We start from the raw sequence: 18,748 nt of genomic DNA, 5'->3' as shown, positions 1-18,748 counted from the left end.
GAACTAGCACGCTAGTAAACAGTCTGAATGAGTTCTACGTGTATGTTCCTTTTTAGTCTATTTCCGTTTGTGTAATGTAGAGAAAGAACAATCAGAACAAAGGGAGAAAATTAAGTCAAAATAGTGTTCTGCGATCTTCATTAACTCTCCGTGGTTCTCTCTGTAGATGCGGAAGGTAGTTTCTATCCTGAGTTTATTGCAATTTGAAGGCGAATTTTAAGTAGACGAAATTGCAATAACCCTCCCGTCCCACTAGGAAGGAAATAGAAAAGTTTTTCAATAAAAATAGATGTTTATCGAGGAAAAGGGAGTGCGCCGCCCGGGAATCGAACCCGGGTCGCAAGAATGGGAATCTTGCATGATACCACTACACCAGCGGCGCTGTGGTTAATTTTCTACCCTCGAAAGCAGAGGAGGCTACCGGGAGGGAATTTCTGTGCAATGCGCCTGCGCGTTTTACCCTTAACTAAGCTTAACTAGCCCTGAAAAGATGGGATGCGGATCTTGCGGGTGCCATTTCTAGCTAGCTTTTTGAAGTGGGCTGAAGCGGAGGAAAGGACGGGGGACGGGCCTGGGAGCCCTATCTGGAGATAGTTGGGGGAAACAGGGTCTGCACAGGCTGATTATAGAAATAAGCTTTGGGAGAGAAAGAACTTTTGTTTTTTCTGCTATCATTGATGCGCAAGAATTTGGGCTGGATTTTAGAAAACTAAGATATCACACGTCCCAAGCAGCCAGGACCTGCTTGTCTGAGGGAGGAGGGGTGGGAGGAGGGGTAGTGTCCAGATCCGAGAGAGAGGGGTGGGCGACCTGCCCTACCTGAGAAGGACCGGGGCCCTCATCTATCACCCAAATCCAACTGGTTGTTGCACGAAAGCAGTAAATCGTTTTTATTATTAAAAGTCTTATTTAAATGTTAATTTGAATATCCAGCCAACGGCTATTTTTATATTTTATATTTATTTTACCTAATTACCTGTATCCTAGACGGTTTATTTGAAAATTAAGAGTCAGTGGGAGAAACCATACCTGATATTAAACGAAAATGATTTATTGGATGTGTGACAAATAAGAACTCAGCTGACAAAAGAAATGCAGGATAGTTGATCAAAGCTAGCATGTATTAAGCACCTGCTAGGTGGGTGTAAAGATCAAGAAAATAGTCCCTCTTCTCAGATGCTTCCAGTCTAATTGGGGGTAGTCTCAGAGAAAAGACTTCTAGCAGAACTTGGAGCTTTAACTGATAACGAATCCGGAAGAGATAGAAATTCTAGGCTTTGGGTGGGAAGGAGAGTTAAGACCCAGGGAGTCTTATCTGGAAAACAGCATGCTTTTTAGCAAGATCTGTTTGTCAGCAGAGTGGAGGGTGTGTTGAAGAAGGGAGACAGTCACCAAGTTTTCCTGAGAAATGCTGCATGTTCACAGATAAGCTAAGTAACCAGAGAGAGAACACTAAATAGAATCAGTGATATTTTATGTATTTATTTATTCAAATAATCTGCTGACCCAACCTTTTTCACCATGTTTCCATGGAATTGCCATGACCCTGATTTTAGAGGTCCCGTGGAGGTCAGAATTTTAGCCTCTGCTTTCATTTGTTATAAGATCTACCTGAGATTAAATTTCTTCATATGAAGGATTATAGAAGTTGGATAAAATGAGATTTAGGCATGATGATTTTTTAAATTTTCAAAACATATGCATAGATAATTTTCAACATTCACCCTTGCAAAACTTTGTATTCCAAATTTTTTTCCTCCCTTCCCCCATCCCTTCCAAATGGCAAGTAATCTAATATAGGTTAAACATGTGCAATTCTTCTATAGAAATTTCTACAATTATTATGCTGCATAAGAAAAATCAGATCAAAAAGGAAAAAAAAAATTGAAAGAAAACAAAATATAATCACAACAAAAAGAGTGAGAATACTATGTTGTGATCCACACTCAGTTCCCACAGCTCTCTCTCTGGGTGTAGATGGCTCTCTCCATCACAAGATTATTGGAACTGGCCTTAATTGTGATATGATTTTCAACTCATTCTTCCAATATATAAAACAATTTTAAAAAAAAGAAACTGATGCTGAGCGAAACAGGCAGAACCAGGAATACATTGTACACAACAGCAAGAATGTGCAATGATCAACTATGAAAGACTTGGTTCTTCTCAATGGTTCAGTGATCCAGGGCAATCTCAATAGGCAGAAAATACCATCTGCATCCAGAAAAAGAACTATGGAAAATGAATGTAAATCAACACATGCTATGTTCACGTCTTTTTTCTGTTTTTTTTTCTCCCATGGTTTTTCCCTTTTACTCTGATTATTCTCTCCCAACATGATTCATAAAGCAATGTGTATTAAAAATAAATAAAATTTAAAAAAGAAAGAAAAAATTAGGGATCCCATATGGAATGATTTGAAATCATTTGTCCCAAGGTAGATTGATCTGGGACTCAGGAACAAGGTAGCTAGAAAATCTGGCAAGAAGCTATTAATATTTTTTACCACTTTTGGATTACTCTCTTCTCCCTAGCTTTTGTGAAAGCACTCTCTCTCTGTTCTATTCCTAACTGCCAAATTGCTCCTTCTCAGTTGCATTTGTGGAGTCTTAATTCAAGACATGGGGAGATTGGTATGCTATACACTTGCTGAATATTTTTCCTTGCTCTGAATATTCAGCCTTTTCCTGCCATGATTAAATAATCTTTCTTCTCTTATTTGTTAATATATTAAAAGCGTCTACAAGTGTCTCATTTTAGTCTAGTCTTTAATGAACCTGAGATACCGAATGAGACTTAGCTTTCTCTATGGAATCCTTTGATGAGAATATTGGGGTCTTTGGGAAAACTAGCATATGTAATGTTGCATTAAACTGGTGGCTTGGGGGTAGCAACACCTTGTGGCCAAATTATATATTACGTTTCCTTACTGGTCAATTTAGTTACAGCCAAGGCCCATTGGCATTAGAATTCTAACCCTATTATATTTCTAGGTGAATACAAAAATCTAAATTCTCCAGCTGGAAGTGGATTTCTTAAAGGCCTTTTTTTGAGGGATGATACACTAAGCTGTATGTTTTCTAAGGAGGGAAATGCTCACACAAGAAATGAGTTAATATCATTCAGAAAAAAGTAACATTTCTTCAGAATGCTGGCCCTGTAAGCAGACTAATAGAATACATGTTACGTTACATGTTGAAACTTATACATCTTATTATGTGAGCTATTATGAATCTTCATATAATGAACCAAGGAATATAATATGGCATAAAATGTAACCAGTGGCTTTGAATTGTTTACTTTTAGGAACTGGATGATAATTATGGAAGATAAGATAATGGTTCTTCTTATAGGAAAGTACTTATTTGCAATGGGCAAGAAAACATAATAAACAAAATGTTAAAGTAAATGAAGAGAACAGTAGCAAAACAATTGAAATTAAATACTATGAAATTATTATTATAATTAAAGAAGAGATATAAGTAGACACTTTACAAAGATAGGAGTGTGAATTACTATATTTACTATGTTATATTAGTGGGTTTTAAAAATGTGTCAGTTTTGTTGAGTTTTTCTTGTTAAAAGAGATAGTTTTTTGGAAGAGGGAAAGGGAAATAATATGTTGGGAAATAAAGTTCATGTAGAAATTGAAGATATAATTTTTTTTTTAAGGAAGTCATTTGGATTGGGATGGATTATTATTGCACCTTAAGAAATGACAAGTAGAATTTTTTCAGACTTGAATGAACTGATAAAGTAAAGTGAAGTGAACCAGGAGAACTTTGTACACAGTAACAGCAAAATTATAGGATGAGCAATTGTGAATGACTTAGCTATTCTCAGCAATACAATGATCCAAGGCAACCCCAAAGGACTAATGATGAGATATACTATCTGCCTTCAGAGAAAAAACTGATATTGTTTGAATACAGGCTAAAGCATGCTATTTTTTACTTTCTTCCATTCTTTTCTTTTATTCAAGTCTTCATGTATAAAATGACTAATATGGACATGTTTTATATCGAGGTGGGGAATGCTCAGTCTGCAGGTCTTATAAGGCCTGTGAAATCATTTGCTAAGGCAACCACAGGAATGATGAGCTAAAAGCTAGATGTAGCAACCTCCCATTGCTTGAATTCTATAAGTTGATAATTTTGTATGGCCTATGAAATGGTTCTTAACAACAACAACAAAAAAGTTCCTTATCACTGCTTTACATGATGGCATATGTATAACTTTTGTCTCATTGCTTATCTTCTCAAGGGGGTAGAAAGGAGGGAGAAGAAGAATCTGCAACTCAAAAAAAAAAAAATTTAAATGTTTAAAATTTTAATTTTAAAATTACATGTTTTAGGGAAAAAATAAAATAAAATTTTTCTCAGTAGTATTTTATGTTTCCAAATATACGGAAAGACAATTTTTAACATTTATTTTTGTAAGACTATGCTCCAAATTTTTCTCCCTCCCTTACTTCCCTTCCCAAGATATCCCTAAGATATCAGCTATCTGATATAGGTTAAATATCTTTACAATCCTTTCAAATATATAAGATAAATATTTTTAAAAAGAGGTCATATGTTAGGGGGCAGGGGGATGAAGGCAACATACTGATCTGCAGAATTGACCTCTCTACTACTGTCTTTACATTTTGACTTTCAAAACACCAGGAGATAGATTAATCTGCAGCCAAGTAATTGCAGCTTGCAGAAGGGAATAAAAGGGGTGGAGGGTATCAGTTCACCATCTCAGGATCAAGGACTTGTTTCTAAACAGGGAAAGGAGGGGGGTGGGGAGCAATGGAAATTAATCTGTGTCTTGAGCTTGACAGACCCCCTAAGTTTTCCCACAGCTGGCAGTCTTGGCAATAAGCAAGTATCTCTCCAATTAGCTTCTGTCTCTGACCCTACTCCCAGATCCAGGTTTGTCCCACATAGGTGTTTTCCCATTGTCTCACTCTCCAGACACTCAAAACTGTGACCACTGCAGCTGTTGCCCAGGCCACTTCTGTCTACCTCATGGAATCCTACAAATCCAAAGTCAAGGTCATCAGGAAGCAGCCAATCCTGGATGACGGCTTACAGATCTTGTCCCCTTCTTCCTATCATGTGACTTCTGACTAGCATTCCCTAAGACCTCCTGGTGAGGGGAAAGTGGCAATTACTCTCATGTGCCAGAAACTGGGCTGCCAGTTTTTTTTTATTTTTTTTCCTGAAACACACCAGGAGTAAACAATAATTCTGAGATATTAGCTAGACAGAGAAAATATGATTGGCTGTCTTTAAAAAATCTATGTATCAAAAAAATAAAATTAAATTAAAAATCTAGGTAAAACAATGATCAGGAATCATTTTAGATTTTTTAGAAAATGTATTAGAATTTATTATAAATTTATTCAAAATCCATTAGAACTTATTTAGAAAACTTTGTTTATTAAAAGTTATTAGACAATTTATTTTTATTCATTAGAATATGTTAGAAAAAAATTTATTTAGAATTCACTAGAAAAAAGTAGGGGTAGTAATCATTGATTTCAGACAAAATCAAAGCTATAAAAAAGATTCAATTAAAATAGAGAAATTTTATATAATATGTCAGCCAAATTAATACTGTTTTAGATGTTTGTATATGTGTTTTATGCATATAAATATATGCATATATGTGTATATATAAGTATATGTGTGTACATATATTGTGTGTTTGTGTATGCATATATATGTGTGTATGCATAAAATATCTGTGCTTAACTGTAGCCTACTTGGGGCAGGGAGGAAAAAGAAAAAAACATAAAAAATGCATAGCAGAGAACAAAAGAAAACTAAGAAACAAAGAAAAGATGGACAGTTCTAAATATGTCTTCTGTTATTATATTTGCTTTCTTGAAATGGAAATTTATTTTGAAAGCTATTTTGAATCTTCTCTTATGTATTTCCGTGCACATGACAATATCTTTTTTTTTTTTCCTATTTTGTATTAAGTTTCAAGTAGATAAATACATTTTTTTAAAAAAGTCAATGTGGAAGGGGTAGCTAGATGATGTAGTAGATAGAGCTGAGTGCAAATCTGGACTCAGACACTTAATACTTCCTAGCTCTATGACCCCAATTACCTTACACACACTAAAAAAAAGTCTATGTAGAAATAGTTACAAAATTCCTATAGCTACCCTGTTGCTATCAGGGGATGTAAATGTTGGTACTAATGCAATCAGCCAAAAAATTTTAAATTAATAAATCATACTCATGAAGAACAGAGATTCTTCTTAATCTTTTTGTGTTGTGAACCCCTTTGACAGTATGATGACACTCTGAAATCTATCCACTGATCCCTTGGGATTCTCTTGAGCTCAAATTAAGAATACTTGATGCCCATTTTACAGATGAAGATATTGAAGATGAGATGCAGTGTCTAGTTTATGGTGACATGACTGTGAAGTGTCCTACTCCTGATCCTAAACTTTTCAATTAGAGGTTGTTGCTGTGATTCACCGTGGTGCCTCTTTAACTCAGAACATAAACTCTTTGTTTTGGAACAGTCCCAAAACTCATATTAGGAAGATTTAAGTCTCAGTCAGACTCAATTCAGAGTTCAGTCATCCTGAATAATATGGAATCAGTTCTTTCTTTGGGGCCAAAGTACCAGAACTTTGACTTTGATCTAGTGGGACCTTCCTGTCTGAAGGCAACTGGCTATTATTTCAATTGTTGATAATAAGAATAAAGAGGGAAAAAAAAATAGAATTTTAGGTTTGCAAAGTGCTTTCCAAATGCTATCTCACTTTATCCTCACAATAATACTCAAAGATGGGTGCTTTAGTAACCCAGTAGTTATTAGTTTATTATCCCTACTGTTAAAGAAACTAAGTAACTTGCCCAGGATCCCATAGCTAATGTGTGACAGAACTCGTCTTCCTGACTCTAGATCCAATGCTCTAGTCACTCTGCCAGCCTGCTGCCTCAACTATGTTGTATATCAACACTGTGGAGGACCACAAATGTACCAACCAAATATCTGTAGTAGGCTGTTTATATAATACCCTCAATATAAAAGAGTTGTTAATTTTCCATCCTTTTGTTTCTTTAATGTGTGTGGTTCAGAAATTGCCCAGACAAAAAGAGAGGTATAGTAGAAAGACTCCTGAGCTTAGAGGTAGAGGATCTGTATTCCATTGCTGACTTTACTGTTAAGTAGCTTCACCTATGAATTTGGACAAAGGCACTTCACATCTCTAGGATTCAAGTACTTCATCGGCAAAAAGAGGGCTGGAACAGATGTCTTCTTGCATCCTTTTCAGCTCTGAATCTCTGGTCCTATAATAGTGAGTAGAAGCATCCTCTCAACTTTTGGGAACACTCATATGATTCTTGACATTTAATTCCAATGAACAAACCCAGGTTATAGGTAACTTTGGAAGGATGGGAATCATAGGTATGACACCTGTGGGCTCTATTTGTGACATTTGGGATGCTAGGAATATTCTGCAGGGTAAGCAGTCCAAAGTGGTTTGTATGTTGTTTTTCCCTTTAAAAAAAAAAATTTCTTCTTTATTTAACATACAAAGACAATTTTTAACATTCTTTAAAAAAAAGAATTTGAGTTTCTAGTTTTCTCCCTCCCTTTCTCATCACCCCCATTCCTGAAACAGCAAGCAATTTGATATAGGTTATACATGTTCAGTCATGCAAAACATATTACCATATTAGTCCTGTTGTGAAAGAAAACACAGACTTCAAAGGAAAGAAAATATACAAAAAAGAAAGTGAAAAATAGTACACTTTGATCCGTGTGTTGCTTTTCTTAAACTTACAGAAAGACAAAGGGCAAATCAGAGGAGTCAGAGCCCCCTGTTTTCCCACCAGCTTGTGAGCTCTGGAGCAAGGCACATTGTGAGTGCCTTCAGGACTGGTTTCCTATTTCATTTAAGCTTTTTTATCTTCCCCTGCACCTGGCAGGGTGCTCGGTATATAGCAAGCTTTGTAAGAAGAGATTACTTACTGTTAAGGAAATGTATTTTGTTTGAATTCACATTTATAATCAATATCACATTGTTTTTACTTGCCTTCTCAACAGGTGGAGGGGTGGGAGAACTAATTTCGTTAAAAGTCCAATTTTTTAAAATGTAATTGAAATATATTCAACAAAGAAAAAAAATAATCCTTATGTATTTATTAATTAGTGAAAGATCACAATAGTTGCCCACTAAGAGGTGTTCTCCTTAAGCCACCCAGTCTAGTAACTGCTTCAGTTTCTCTCTGTGACCTTCCAGTATACCCTTCCTAAAGGTTGAAATATTCTTACAGGTCACTAGAGTATTTAGCCTTTAATAGCCCAAACTTGTGTCACTTCACTAAACAGTTTCCAACTCTTATTAGCTAGGTTTGAAGTTATCTGAAGACTGAAATGGATTAATAGTTCTCAAAGTATCAAAAGTATGAAATCTCTAGCTCCAGTTCCTACCTCAAGTTTTTCTCTCAGTAGTCATGACCTCCCAAACACACAGGACTTGGATACTTTTGGGGGGAATATGGTGGAGAAAGAAGTTGAAAACCAAGAGGCAGAAATCTATAGTGGAAATGTGCAAAGGAATAAGGAGTAAATGTGACTGGTCTGGGCATTTCCTTAGAACAGGCATTCCTTACCATTGTTCTGAAGGAAATGATTAGCAGGATGATTTCAGAGCAGCTTGGAGAGACTTACATGAACTGATGCTGAGTGAAATGAGCAGGACCAGGAGATCATTGTACACTTCAACAACAATACTGTATGAGGATGTATTCTGATGGAAGTGGCTATCTTCAATGAGATGAACCACATCAGTTCCATTTGTTCAGTGATGAAGAGAAGACAGATAGAGGATATGGAAACTGAGTGTTGAACACAACATAGCATTCTCACTCTCTCTGTTATTTGCTTTACAGTTTTTCTTTTTCTTCCTTCTTGATCTGATTTTTCTAGCACCACAAGATAACTGTATGTATATATATATAATATGCACATATATATATATATATACACATACATATATACATATATAAATACATTTAACATGTACTTCCACTTATTTAACATCATGTATTGGACTACCTACCAGCTAGGGGAGGCGGGGGTAAGGAGGGGGAAAATTTGGAATAAGAGGTCTTGCAAGGGTCAGTGTTGGAAAAATTACGCACACATATGTTTTGTAAATAAAAAGTTTTAATAAACATAATAAATAAATAAAAGAATAGGAATCCCTGAAGGAAATGACAAAAAGGAAAGGGCCACAATGAACTTCCATGGTGAAGGATACTTGCTGATTGATATTGTGGAAAAGGAAGCCTGAAAACACCAGCTCTGGAGTCAGGAGGACCTCCGTTAGAATGTTACCTAAGACATTTACTACCTTTGTAATTCTGGGCAAGGCACTTAATCCAAGAAAAGGAAGAAGGAGAAGGAGAAAGAGGAAGAGGAGGAAGAGTCATCAGTTTATAAACATCAATTAAAAGCTCACTATGTACTAAGCACTAAAGATTCAAAGAAAGGCTAAAAACATCACCTGCCTTTAAGGAGCTTACAAATGTAATAAAGGAGAAAGAAGAAAAGAAGCTGAAAAACAAGGAGGAGAAGAAAAGGAAAGGAGGTACAGCAGCCAGGAGGAAATGATGAGATATTTTGCCCTGGGTCTCCTCCTTAAATGGACAATTTGGTGGGCAATCTTCAATGTCCATCTTCCTCTACCCTCTTTAATCAAAGGGAGAAAGAGGTCCCAGGGCAGAGGGTTCGGAAAAGATGTAATTTTCAGAGTTGATTTAATTTTGCAGGACAATAAGTATCTCAGGTAGTCCAATGCAATAGTCAGGTATCATAATATATGCCCAAGTTTTTATGGGTAGGAAGCCAATGCTTGAGCTAGAGTCACAACTGAAACATAAAATATAATTGGACTAAAAGTCTCAATGTCTTCATTTGCCAAAAGAGCAAAATAGAGCCAGAGAGGTAATTTACTTAAGGTCGGTCACACAACTAATAAGTAATAATGATGTTGAACCCAAGTCTTCACATTGTGGGTTCATTGATCTTTCCCCTCCAGCAGAATGTCTCAAGAACATTAAAGTCCTCTCATTCAGTAATTGTCTAACCTCTTGCAGATCCTTTCCCTTGTCACTCTTTTTCTCAGGGTTTTCTTTCATTCTTCCTCAGGGATTTAAAATTTTTCAGGAACAAAGAAAGCCAGGAGACTGGAGAGGGGAAAAGCCCCAATAAATAAAATGGGAGAAAAAAAGTACTCTGGCTGTAGGCTTGTAAGATTAAGTCACTTTGAAGTCTGGAGGGGTGCCAGACTCCTCCCAGGTCACATGACCTAGTGACCTAAGTAAATCCTGGATGGAGTAGGTTGTAGAATGCAAATAGACTTTCTATGGACCCTGCAAAAAAAGGATGCTTTTGATGAGGTCCTAAATGGTGTTTTGGACGAAGAGAAACTGAAGAATTGATCCTTGGGGTAGGCAGGAAGGGAGCTGTGATAATCAAGGTGCATTTAGTTCTGTGGCCCACACACTGGAGGTAATCCAGTCAGAAATCCAAGTTATGTCAAGTCCCTGAGGCTAAATTTTCCCTAAAACAATTTTTGGCCTATGGCTTTGCTACTGCTCTCCTTTGGGTCAGCCCACTCCAGCATTCTGCCTCATGGTGTCTTTCCCTTTCTCCTTCCCCATGCCAAATGTTATTTCTACTATGCTTCCTAATCCAACTTCTCTTCCTTAAAGCTAACTAACTTTTTTAGGGTGCCAGCTAAGGGCATACCTCAGCCTCATGGGATGATCCCTTTCTACTGGGTAATTGTGAATTTCACTGAGGAACTTGTCTTTCATATGCTCTCCAACTCAATTTCACATTTACTATTCCTGATGTTGATTGTATTCCTTCATTTTGCCTGAAACAGCACCTATTGATAATACATTGAAAGTGTGCAACTACATAGTATGTGTCTTGAAGACAATGTCTAAGGATGAGCTGGCTAATTCCTATAAATTCTCCAATTGTGAAAAGGAAGATGAAGTCCAGAGCTCATAGTATAGCAGGGGATCATCTCTTCCCTAAATAAATCTACCTTTTGCCAAAGAGAATAGCTATTGTGAATTCTTCACATAACCAAATCCCAATTTTTGGTGCCAAATCCCACATCAGAGATCACATCAATTGTTCTAGCTGTTTAGTTTGATTTGAGATTTGTGTAAGGAATTCTGCTGAACTTTGAAAAACTACTAAAAAGACCAATATCTTGAATCCCCATGTATTTCTCTAAGAATTGATCTGACTCTCCAACATTTTCAAAATGCTTTTGTTCTCTGGTAGAACCCACCATTTCAAGAATTGGGAGTCAGATTAAATATGATGCCTCAGGCAAAGGAACAATCAGAAATTGGAAACCTCCTTATGATATAGAATATTTCACCAACATAATTAATTAGACAGTTCAACAAATTCAATTCAAATCAATAAATATCAAACTCAGAGCTATTATATGTTTCTTCCAAGAGGAAGAGGATGGAGATTGATGAAGCATTGGGATGAATGTCTAGATTCAGAGTTGGAAGATTTGCTGAAGAGGAAACTGGGGTCCAGAAAGGTTGTGATTTGCACAAATAATGGGCTGTGAATCAAACTTCTCCAATTCCAAATCTAACTGTCTTCCCACTACAACAAACAGTCTATATTCAATCCAGTATGCTTGTTAAGGACCTTCTACTTATAAGCCCCTGTATTTGATCTAGGAATTCCAAGATGTAAAAATGTTCACAAAGAATTTACAATTTAGTATAGAAACAAATGACTATTATGTAAGGTATCTGTGTAAAGGAGAGGTCAGTCAAGATAATAAAGCTAAGAAAGAGGCATTACTAGCTTGGGAGTAGAATGGGAGATCAAGGAAGGTTTCCCCAAATAGCTGATGCACAGCTGAGCTTTGAAGGAAGAGAGGGTTTCCATTGAGTAGAGATATGGGAGAAGTCCATTTCAAGCAAAGAGCATATATATTTAAGCAAAAACTCAAAAGTGAGAAAAAATAGTGGAAAACATTCTTTGAAGTGAGAGAAAGAAGGAAAGAAACCATATGTACAAAAACATTTATGGCAGCTCTTTTGTTATGACAAAGCACTGAAATTTAAGATGTTCATTAATTGGAGAGTAGATAGATTATTATATAATGAAATATTGCTATTTGATAAGGAATTATGAAAAGCAAAGTTTCAAAGACACTTGAGAAGACACTGATGCAGAGTGAAATGAACAAAACTAAAAGAACATTTTATATAACACTAAACAACTTGAAGATTTAAAACTGAAGGGATTAAATAGGCAACATTACATTTATGCCTTAAGAATATAGCACCATCCAACATCTATTTAAAAAACGAGGGAGGGATGGGCAGACTGGGAAGCAAAGGATGAAGAAAGAAGACAAAGGAGGATCTATGGTTGGAGGAGCTTAAATAATAGCAAGGCAACTAAGGAGCAGAATTAAAGTAAAGGGTCATCATCGATCAGACATCAGTGTGTGTGTATGGAGGAGGAGTGGGGAGGTGTGCATGTATGTGTAAGTATATATAACTATAGCCTCCTTGAGGGTGAAAGGGGGAGAAAAAAAGTAAAAAAGGTATGTGGAAGAGAACAAAAGAATAATTTACAAGGAACTAAAGAAAAGATGGACACTCATGAATATAATTTATTCTACTAATATATATATATACTTTCTTGAATTATAATTTGTTATGTATTTTAATTTTTCCCTGATGTTTTGCTGGACACATGATAATTTTTTTTTAATTTTGTTTTGTTTTATTTTGTTTTTGTTTTCCTTTCCTGTTTTTCTTTTTTTTTCATATTCTGTTTTTAAAAATAAAATAAATTAAAAAGAAAGACAATTAATCAATGCAATGGCCAACTAAGATGCTAGAATTTATTTTGATTGACTATATATATTTATTAATTTTTTTAAAGTTAAATGTGGGTCCATGCCTAGTTTCTGCCATACTAATTTCCAGTTTTCCCAGCAGTTTTTGTCAAATAATGAATTCTTATTCCAAAATTTGGGATCTTTGGGTTTGTCAAAGATTAGATTGCTATTTTTATTCACTATCTTGCCCTGTGAACCTAACCTATGCCACTGATCAACTAGTCTATTTCTTAGCTAATACCAAATGGTTTTGGTGACTGTTGCTTTATAATATAGCTTTAAATCAGGTACACTTAGACCACCTTCCTCTGACTTTTTTTTCATTAGTTCCCTTGCAATTCTCGACCTTTTATTCTTCCATATGAATTCTGTTGTTATTTTTTCTAGGTCATTAAAATATTTTCTTGGGAGTCTGATTGGTATAGCACTAAATAAATAGATTAGTTTGGGGAGTATTGTCATCTTTATTATATTCGCTCGGCCTATCCAAGAACACTGAATGTCTTTCCAATTATTTAAATCTGACTTTATTTTTGTGGCAAGTGTTTTGTAATTTTGTTCATATAATTCCTGACTCTCCTTTGGTAGATATATTCCCAAATATTTTATACTATCGACTGTTATTTTGAATGGAATTTCTCTTTGTATCTCTTGCTGTTGAATTGTGTTGGTAATGTATAAAAATCCTGAGGATTTATGTGGATTTATTTTGTATCCTGCGACTTTGCTAAAATTCTGAATTATTTCTAATAGCTTTTTTAGCAGAGTCTTTGGGGTTCTCTAAGTATACCATCATGTCATCTGCGAAAAGTGACAATTTGATTTCTTCATTTCCTACTCTAATTCCTTGAATCTCTTTCTCGGCTCTTATTGCCGAGGCTAGAGTTTCTAGTACTATATTGAATAGTAATGGTGATAGTGGGCAACCTTGTTTCACTCCTGATCTTACAGGGAAAGGTTCTAGTTTATCACCATTACATATGATGTTTACTGAAGGTTTTAAATATATGCTCCTTATTATTTTAAGGAATAGTCCATTTATTCCTATACTCTCAAGCGTTTTTAGTAGGAATGGATGTTGGATTTTATCAAATGCTTTTTCTGCATCTATTGAGATGATCATATGGTTTTTATTAATTTGATTATTAATATGGTCAATTATACTAATAGTTTTCCTAATATTAAACCAGCCCTGCATTCCTGGTATAAATCCCACTTGGTCATAGTGTATTATCCTGGGGATGATTTTCTGAAGTCTATTTGCTAATATCTTATTTAAGATTTAACACCACATATTTAACATTTAACACCACATACTAAGATTAGATCAAAATGGGTCCAAGATTTAGGCATAAAGAACGAAATCATAAATAAATTGGAGGAACATGGGATGGTTTACCTCTCAGACTTGTGGAGGAGGAAGGAGTTTGTGTCCAAGGGAGAACTAGAGACCATTATTGATCACAAAATAGAACATTTTGATTACACCAAATTAAAAAGTTTCTGCACAAACAAAACTAATGCAAACAAGATTAGAAGGGAAGGAACAAATTGGGAAAACATTTTTACAGTTAAAGGTTCTGATAAAGGCCTCATCTCCAAAATATACAGAGAATTGACTTTAATTTATAAGAAATCAAACCATTCTCCAATTGATAAATGTTCAAAGGATATGAACAGACAATTTTCAGATGATGAAATTAAAACTATTTCCACTCATATGAAAGAGTGTTCCAAATCACTATTGATCAGAGAAATGCAAATTAAGACAACTCTGAGGTATCATTACACACCTGTCAGATTGGCTAAGATGACAGGAACAAATAACGATGAATGTTGGAGGGGCTGTGGGAAAACTGGGACACTGATGCATTGTTGGTGGAGTTGTGAAAGAATCCAACCATTCTGGAGAGCAATCTGGAATTATGCCCAAAAAGTTATCAAAATGTGCATACCCTTTGACCCAGCCATACTACTACTGGAATTATACCCCAAGGAATTACTAAAGAAGGGAAAGGGACCTGTATGTGCCAAAATGTTTGTGGCAGCCCTTTTCATAGTGGCTAGAAGCTGGAAGATGAATGGATGTTCATCAATTGGAGAATGGTTGGGTAAACTATGGTATATGAATGTTATGGAATAATATTGTTCTATAAGAAATGACCAACAGGAGAAATACAGAGAGGCTTGGAGAGACTTACATCAACTGATGCTGAGTGAAACGAGCAGAACCAGAAGATCATTATACACTTCAACAATGATACTGTACAAGGATGTATGCTGATGGAAGTGGATTTCTTCAACATAGAGAAGAGCTAATCCAATTCCAATTGATTAATGATGGACAAAACCAGCTACATCCCAGAAAAGGAACACTGGGAAATGAATGTAAACTGTTATTTTTACCTTCTGAATCCAATTCTTCCTGTGCAACAAAAAATTCGGTTCTACACACATATATTGTATCTAGAATATACTGTAATATATTTAACATATATAAGACTGCTTGCCATCTGGGGGAGGGGGTTGGGGGAGGAAGGGAAAAAATCTGAATAGAAGTAAGTGCAAGGGATAATGTTGTAAAAAATTACCCATGCATATGTACTGTCAAAAAAATGTTATAATTATAAAATTAAAAAAAAAATTTTAAAGTAAGATAGGGGTGAGTTAGAAAAAAAGAAGGGAGTGGGATAAGGTAGCTAAAAAAGAAAGAAAAGGAGTCATTGAAGTATTTTTTTTTCTTAATTTCAGACATTGATTGTAGTTTTATTTTTTTTTTAACACTTTAAATTTTTTGAGTTCCAAATTCTCTCCCTCCTCCGCCCATTAAGAAGTAACATAATATTATACTCATTATGCATCTGAAGTCATGGATAACATAGTTACATATTAGTCTTGCTGCAAAAAAAAAAAAAAAAAAAAAAAAAGCAAGAAAAATAAAATAAAATAAAGTGAAATATTTTTTTAAATGCATACAAGAGAAGTCCAGAAAATAATCAAACAAGCAGGACAGCTTTGAAAGTTAGATGTTGAATTTATTATATATTTTTGTACATGTGCATACTTTTATTAGGTAATTATTACAGTTTAGAACAAAAATTTCAAATTATAATAAAGATGTAATCTGTTTGTCTCATCTTTCACACCTTAAAAGCAGTTTCCTAGTTGTTTACTTGATAAAGCCAGATTTTATGAAGCTCCAATCCAAATATTAAAATATGTCTCCTTGGTTTTTTCTTTCATTTGCTATCTGCTGTGAGAAAAGATACTACCCATATAGAGGTTTCATAAACAATTCTTGAGATAAGAAAGTGTCACTTCACGTTGTAACTTGGGGACCAAAGAGGACATTTTGTCTTTCTCAGAAGCTCTTTTGAATAGCTCCCTTTGCAAGTCCATAGAGGTCCATCCAAGTCATTAAGATGTCATTAGAATGATTTTGCTCTCCAAAAGGATATCATTTTCATACTCAAATCTCTGGTATCTGGTTCAAAGGAAATTATTTCTTTGAACTTCAAATTTGCCTTTATAAAATAGCATCATGGGATTTTCTGAAGGTGTTTTCATCTGATTGGGGGAAAAAAAGCTTTCTGGAGAGAAACAAGAGAAATTATTCTTTGTCCACCTTGTCCTTTAGGAAAATGGGGTCAGCCTCAAATAGAAATAAGAAGTCACTAAACCATAGATAAGGATCTCTGTAGATTATATGTTAACTTAGAAAAACATAATAACAATATCTATTTTTATTTATTTTGTTAAATATTTCCCAATTGCATTTTAATTTGATTCATATCACACTAGGGAGTTCTGTGAACCACAAAGGTGGATGGGCTGTAAGTTTCACACCTCTACTTAGGAATCTCCTCAGTGAAATAAATTGGCTTCTCTCTCAATGCAGGAAGATGTAATATTCTAAGAAAATAACACCTTGGCTACTTTAAAGTTGTTCAGCTTTGAGGCCCTTTTGCCTTCTTATTTTTGCTTCCATGCTTCAGAACTTCCTCTTTTCACTTGCTAATATCATCCCTCTTTTTTTCCTTTTCATCACTCATCCTTTTTTCCTTTAATCCTGTCTTTTGGTTTCTTTTTCTATCCTTTTTTTTTGCCTGTTCTAACATACTGTCAGCCTCTATATGCCAGCTTATGTGCCTTAAGTATTAACAATAATGCTAATAATTGATGTTTATATTATATGCCCCATCTCATTTGAGCTTGACAACAACTATAGGATGTAGGTAATGCAGGTATTGTTGTCTCCATTTTATAGATGTTTTTCTTCTTCCAGATCTTTTCACAAAAGTAGCTACTTCCAGAATACAATGCATAAATATTTTTGGATATGTGTAGTCTTGGCAGGATGAAGTCTCCTTAATTATTATTAGCACATTATGTAAATTGTGATATGTGAACTGCTAATCTTGTCCTTACATTCAATAATAATTCAGAATTTTTAACCAAAGGCAGGAATAGGTAATGAATGAATGAAAAGATGGATGAATGAGTGATTTGTAGCCTAAATAAATTGAATCTGGAATCAACAGAAATTGCATCTACATTCCAGATCTGCCTCTTGAAGTTGGGAGAGACATTTCCTTTCTCTGGACCTTATCAAATGAGGGATTTGGAATAAAAGCTCTTTAAGATACCATCTAGCACTAATGTTCCATGTGAAGCTCTGACAGGTTAAAGGAAACTGTGTTAGACACTCTCCTTGGTACTTAACTCTAAGGTCTGCTAATTCCAATTTGGCCAGGAGAGGGCGAATTGGATAAGTAATCATTCCAATACAGAGGCATTTAATGCACATTTGCTGGGGTTCAAACCTATACTGGGCATTGTGGGAAATAAAAGAGTATAAAACAGGATGCATGTGCTCGAGGAGCTTATCATCTAACTGGGAAGGCAAAGCACATGAAAAGTTAAATACAATTTTGTCACATGTAACTCTTGGTGACCTCACTTGGGGTTTTCTGTGCATAGATACTGGATAGATTTGCCATTTTCTCCTCCAAGTTATTCTAAAGATGAGGAAAAGTCACAAAAAAGTGACTTGCCCATGCACACATAACTAGTTAGTGTATGATGATGGATTTGAATTTGGGAAGATGATGAGTCTTCTTAACTCCAGACCCAGGTATCTATCCACTGTGCCATCTAGCTGGCCCTTAAATAGTTAACAATACAAGAGTTAAATAATATATCATGAGAAAATTTAAACTAAAGGACAAATGACATTCCATCTTTTGGCTTCAGACATTCTCTTTAGCTGTCCTCCATTCCTAAAATGCTCTCCCTCTTCTGGTCTGACTACTGACCTCCTTTGGCTTCTTTTAAGTCCCAACTAAAATGTCATCTATAGGAAACCTTCACCAACCATCTTAATTACAGTGTTTTTTTTTTTTTAACTTGTAATTATTTCCTGTTTTTCCTGAATATTTTTGTTTCTTTTGTCTTTTGTCTCTCTTGTACCACCCCCTAATACTGAATGGAGAGTGTAACACATAGTAATCATCATAAATGTCTCTTGACCGAATGAATATTTACAAAAGATTTTTAAAAATTAAACAAAGTATTTTATATTTGATTCTGACAGAAATAAGTAGCCAGTTGAGTTTCTTGGGTAGAGGAAGAACATGGTGAGACTTGCACTTTAAGAAGATCCCTTTGATAGCTGAATGGAGCATGGATTAAAAGGGAGAGACACTTGAGGCAAGCAGAACAACCAAGACTTTTGCAACAGTGTGGATATGAGGTGATGAGACCCTGCACCATTAGACTGTGAAATACGTGAGAGTATAAACTGTTCCCCTTATCACT

General features: G+C 35.3%; 1 non-coding gene across 1 annotated transcript; it reads right to left on the bottom strand.

The window, feature by feature from the left end:
• Window positions 1-311: 311 nt before the first annotated feature.
• On the bottom strand, window positions 312-382 carry TRNAG-CCC (transfer RNA glycine (anticodon CCC)). Its single transcript has one exon. It is a non-coding gene; the product is annotated as a tRNA-Gly (tRNA).
• Between the last annotated feature and the right edge of the window lie 18,366 nt (window positions 383-18,748).

This window comes from Sminthopsis crassicaudata, chromosome 1, assembly GCF_048593235.1.
Source record: "Sminthopsis crassicaudata isolate SCR6 chromosome 1, ASM4859323v1, whole genome shotgun sequence".
Classification (NCBI taxonomy): domain Eukaryota; kingdom Metazoa; phylum Chordata; class Mammalia; order Dasyuromorphia; family Dasyuridae; genus Sminthopsis; species Sminthopsis crassicaudata.
The sequence above is the reverse complement of the archived record's forward strand: the minus strand, read 5'-3'. Positions and strand labels throughout refer to the sequence as shown.